Here is a 6,073-nt window from a genome sequence, read left to right on the forward strand (position 1 = left end):
GTTACCACCAACCAATCTCACATTCATTATGTCTGTCAATGTCAGAGAAAGAAAAAGAGAGGGACAGAGTGAATGAAGACTGAAATTTTACACTAAAATTAAATACAAATCTGCTCTGTTGATTTTTTTATTGAACTCATACCGGAACACAGCAATCCAATGATGTTGTCATGAGAACAGTTGCTTTTGATTGATGGTGATTTTGGACAGAGTTGAATCTGAGATTCATTTCCTCTACACTGAATCTCTTCTGTCCACATCTGACCCTCTCCTTTGCCAAAAGCAGCTGCTCCCAGCACCTGTACAGGAGCCCCACAGTCCAGCTCTCTACAAACAACCCCTGCATCCTGCTGGTCAAAGGCAGCATCACACACTGAAACCCACATCTTCTCATGAAGAATCTCTAATTTACCAGAGCAGCGAGAACCTCCAACAAGTCTGACTCCTGAAAAAACAAAACAAAATGTATTTTTAACAATAACAAAATTATTATAAACTTCATATTACAAGGATTCTCAAGATCATGATTATTAAGTCAACATTTTAAATAAAAATAAATTAAATAAATAATTTAAATATAAGAATAAAAAATATACAACATGTTGTAATACTTGAGGAGAAATACATTTTCAGTCAAGAAGATAGAGAAGGTTTGTAGAAGTTTACCTGAGCAGATGATTCCAGCATCTCTACTATGATCACAATTGTGTTTACCCCATCCTGCTGATCCACAGTTCTTCAGTGTCGACTCTGATCCAGTACACATGACTCGACTCATCCAGATTGGTCCTGATCCTGGTCCAAATTGAGCATCACGCAGAGCATCGACAGGTTTTCCACAGTCCAGTTCTCTACACACCACTGCAGCATCAGCCATATCCCAAAATTCATCACACACTGTTCCCCACTGACCTCTTTGAAGAACCTCCACTCTACCAGCACAGGAACTGTTACCATTAACCAGTCTCACATTTATACTTTCTAAATATTGAGCAAAACAATGAGAGAGAGGAATAAAGGTATAGACAGATTTTCACATTTATTAGCAGATATATAGTTTATGACTGTTCAATGTCTTTTCTTAATTCACATTTGATTGTTGTGTAGTTGTAGAATTTTTACATTTATTTACAATGGTTATTATTATTATTATTATTATTCAGTGATCACGTGTAATTAAATTAAATCATTAAAACTTATCACACTCTCATTTGTTCACACGTTATTGTCATGTGTTCACATTTCACACAAAGTGCTTATTAATAAATATCTCTGCAACATAAGATGAATAAAGATGATTTTTAAGTGAAGTCGGGAAAGTGCAAAACCATTATTTCTTGATACATTTTATTTAAATTCTTATGTACTTACCAGCTCTGATGAGATTTACAACTGAGGACAGTAAAATGAGTGTCAGATATATCTCCATATTCTTCTGCTCTACTAATACTTTGTTTATTAAGTACCAGCTTCTCCTCACTACTGATGAAACAGAAGTACAGGGGTCTTCTGAGCCCTTAATGAGAGAAAAAATATCAATCACCCTCCAATCACACTCACTATCACCTTATTAGACAGAACAAAGGAAACTATCAAAGAACTTCAGTGACGAATCAGAAGAGGTATTTCTGATTTTCTCCATATACATCAAAAACGTCAGTGCTGATCAGGGATTCTTCACCCCACCCATGAAGATGCCTCACAAAGGAGAGTCACACACACACACACACACACACACACACACACACACACACACACACACACACACACACACACACACACTATATTTAGAGAAGTAGTGACTGTAGTATTGACTTACAGGATACAGGAAACACTCCAGTTATACACATCAAAGCCAAACACCTGCAGAGACGAGATAGAAGCTCTGATAACTAACTGCTAAATAACATATTTGCATGTTATTAAAACAGTAAACTCGACCATTTAAATCATTCATGATTTAAAAAATTTTTTTATCCAGTTTTATTAGTAAATAGACGCAGACCACAGTATATGAACTCAACTTTATTAAATAAGTGAGTGGCAAAATAGACAAAATACAATATAAATAATAATTACTTTTTTGAAAACACATTATATATATATATATATATATATATATATATATATATATATATATATATATATATATATATATATATATATATATATATATATATATATATATATATATATATTGCAAACTCATTTCTAGGACTTAATTGTTTTTTTGTTTTTTTTTTATTTAATTTTTTTAACAATATACTTTTAACGTAAAAGTATTTCATTATTTCTCTCAGAAGATGGGGCAGAAAGACCATAAATCTTTCAAAGTAAAGATGATGAGGGTGTTCTTCACTTTCTGACCTGCTGATGGCGCCAATGTGCAATTAACATATTTCATTTATTAATAAGATCATTAAAGTGTATTGATTCAGATTGTTTGCTCAAGTATTTCTTCCAAAGCATCTGAGATCTCCTATTAGTTTTGTAACATCAGCTGTGTTACTTTCTTTCAGAGAGTGGCATCAACAGACCAAGATTTATAAACTACGAATGTGTCTTGGAATAGTTATTTGATTTATAAGTAATGATCTCGGATCATTACCTCGTCTCTTATATGCTGCAATCAACTAATGTAAGGTAGAACTATTCTTTCGACCACTAAAGATAGCTTCACTAATACTCTTCCAGATCTATCTCATATACTCAATAAACCTCAAAGTCTAGAAGAACTTGATGAAATAACAATTTAAATGCAGACTTCTCTAGCACCCTTGATATTGTCGCCCCACTTCGATTAAAGAAATAAACCCTGCACCATGGTACAATGATCACACTCATGCTCTCAAGAGAGCAGCTATAGATCGCATGTGGAAAAATACAAAATTAGAAGTATTTCGTGGTGCATGGAAGGATAGTGTCTGTAGCTACAGTCGAAGGCATGGAGGCGAAGGGGCCGTGGCCGTGACTGTAGGTGTTTAGTGCCAGACAGCCATGAGAACGCCGTGTGTGGACACCGATTAGGTGAATCAAGGAGCGAGGAAGCTGCTCTTTTGGGTACCGCAGCCCGGTCAGGGTGTGGCAAAAGGTTTCCCTGCCGGCCCTCCACCAGGGCCCTCCACGATCGTCTCAGGAATGTTTGGGAGACTTTCGGGTCCACGAAGGGGTTTGTGAGATGGGGGCATCAGCTTCCTGTGGGGAGCTCTACGCTGGGGCCGAGAGCTCGCCCGGGATGGGGCGGAGCTGCCTGAGCTTTCGCAGACGCAGGGGGATGCCCTCAGCAAACAGACGGAGTAAGTACTCTTGAGCGACGAGGAGGTATGATGTGTTGAATGGTTTCTGTCTGTTTCTTCACCGCTGAAAACCGCTGGACAAAGTCCTCAGCAGCGTCGCCGAATAGACTGAGCTGGTAGATGGGATCATTAAGAAAGCGTCAGTATCCCGCATCTCGTCCAGGTTCAGCCACAGATGTCGTTCCTGGACCACGAGGGTGTCCATTGCCTGTCCGAGTGCCCACGCTGTGACCTTCGTGGCCCGGACGGCAAGGTCAGTTGCTGAGCACAGTTACAGCAGCACATCAGGATCAGGACTACACAAGTGCAGTTCTTTAAGTGCCGTGGCCTGGTGGGTTTGCTTGAGGGCCGTGGCATGCAGAGCATAAGCGGCATGTCTGGTGGCTCTGTAGGCTTTGGAAACCAGGGACGAGGTCGTCCAACAGGCCTTGGAGGATAGTACCGGGCGATCCCGCCAGAAGGCCGCGTTTTGCTGGCGCAGGTGCATCTCAACCGGACCTCCGTGTACCCATGGACCACCATGCCGTCTAGGGTAGTGAGAGTAGATGAGCAAGGAGATCGGCTTCGGGCAGTAAAAGGTGCCCTCCACAACTCGGGGGGTGTGTTGAAGGAGAAATCAGACTGGCCATGGGGCGAGCCGATCTCGCATCTATGGTAGAAAAATCCTTTATGATTAAGATAATGTGTAATTGACATATATCGTTCATTTATTAAATGTATCTCTTGTATTCTCTTTTATGTTTGATAATGTGTTAATGTTGCAGTATATGCTCAAACAAGGTCTCCCCAAGTGAAAAGTGCTGATGTGTGTAAAAGAGTTGAACAATCTTTTGTACTGATGTGTTTAAGTTGATGTCTCACTGGGAGAGTAATGTGTGGGAAAGAGGCCCTTGTACTAATGCATTTAAGTAGATGTGTAACTAGGATATGTGTCCAGAATGTGGGAAAGTCACCAGCTGTATGTATGTTTTTGCTGACATATGTTCTTTCATGCATAATGTATGTCTTTTTAAAAAATAGAGAGATGGGGAATTTTCCACCAATATTTACCCAAAGGGAGAATTAAAACATATTGGTGGCGTGGGAGAGAAACTAGGGTAACTTTCCCATTGGACAGAGATAACAGGTAGAAAGATAACAAAAGGTATATAACTGAGAACTTAAGAGGATAGAGGCAGGACAGACAGCTGGCTGAACTCATGTTTGTTGGTCTTCAATAAACTACAACTTTGGCATCTGGAACTCAAGACTCTGAGAGTTTTCTTCAACTTAGAGAGATTCATCGCGATATTCCACGACACATCGGACCAGGACGGGGGCATGTTAGCGTGCTGGGGGCAGGTGGTTTGTGGGGATTTACTCGAAACCGCGCCCACTACATTCCCCAGATCTCCTTCTCGGAGGAAGGAAAGCCGTGACCGCAACGTTGCCATGGTCATGTTCTCGCAATGAGAACATGAACCATTCATAAACACTGCCTCAGTATGATCGCAGCACAGAGTGAGTGGAACAGTAGTGGAAACTTCAGCTTGCTGAACACACAGCAGCTCGGCTCTGAAAAACAAAATCTAAATGAACAGCCATATTGCGCCCTCCTTTGTACCCATATGTCCGGGATAGGGACATGAAAATTCTGTTCGCCAATTTTTCATTGGCCTTATCTCAAGTTCAGAGGCAAACGAGGCTCTCAAGAGAGACCCCTAGTGTCACTACATTGACAGAAAGTCGAGTGAGTGACAGAAGGGGAACAGTCTAACACTGTGTAGAACAACTCTTTGGATTTCAGAACAAGAGAAAAAAATTATATCAGCTGGATTAACGAGACAGAAATATTTTAGTGTGAGATCAATCATTATAATGACCAACATGTTCTTGTAACTTTTCTAAGATTTCCATGAACTAAAAGTCAAATTCACCTCACTTAACCTTGTGCGAACCAGCATCCTCGTATGAGGACATTGATTTTTGGCTTCCCTGTTCCCCACACATTATTTAAATGTATTTAAACTGACTGTCCTCATATCAGGAGACTCTAGGCTTTCATTCAAGGGTAAAATCATTCAAGCATGTCATCACATGATAAAATAAGATGGCGCTAAATTCAGTGAAATGCTTCTATACGAGTGTCCCAACGTGCAATCAATAGTCACAGGCCGAGTTTGGAATCACATGTACTACTCTTACTATTTCTGCCATAGACAGATATGGCAGCAGTAGAAAAAGTAATTATGTTGTATGCCATTCCGAACTCAGCAATACACACACTCGCAATCTTCACATCTACTTGGACACTGCAGCAAAACACAGGAAACATGTAAGTGAAGTGGGTGATTAGGCAAGTCCAAAACCACAAATGTGGGTATTGGGCCAGGGCCTATGTGAGCAGAGCTAGGAGAAGACCATACAAATGTGCATCTGGTAAGAAACCTCATTAATTTTATACATTGAAATCTATTTTTGTCATAAGAGTAACACCTGTATTTTCATCTGATGTGCCAATTTAAAAATGTCAGTGATTATTACTAGAGAGCACACTGTTAGAAACACTGGGACTTTATTTACTACATGAAAAACTCAAGACCCAGTGGGCCATTGTGAATCAATGGCTTCATCCAAAAGCTGGAATATACTGCTTTTGGAGGCTGTTTACAGAGGTAGGATGAAAATAAGGTGTCTTTCAAGCTGTTCTGTGATCAGAGCATTCATACAAATAGCTGTAGGTTAAGCCATTAACTGTTTAGGTAGCAAGGCAGCAAAACAGCTGCCAATAGCTTTCC

At 40.0% G+C, this 6,073-nt stretch overlaps 1 protein-coding gene across 1 annotated transcript in view; it reads right to left on the reverse strand.

Annotated features, from left to right (window-relative positions):
* LOC127637388 (scavenger receptor cysteine-rich type 1 protein M130-like) overlaps positions 1 to 6,073 on the reverse strand; it is a 107,766-nt gene that overhangs the window by 75,992 nt on the left and 25,701 nt on the right. The gene's annotated exons all lie outside the window — the stretch shown is intronic.

This window comes from Xyrauchen texanus, chromosome 45, assembly GCF_025860055.1.
Source record: "Xyrauchen texanus isolate HMW12.3.18 chromosome 45, RBS_HiC_50CHRs, whole genome shotgun sequence".
Taxonomy (NCBI): Eukaryota; Metazoa; Chordata; class Actinopteri; order Cypriniformes; family Catostomidae; genus Xyrauchen; species Xyrauchen texanus.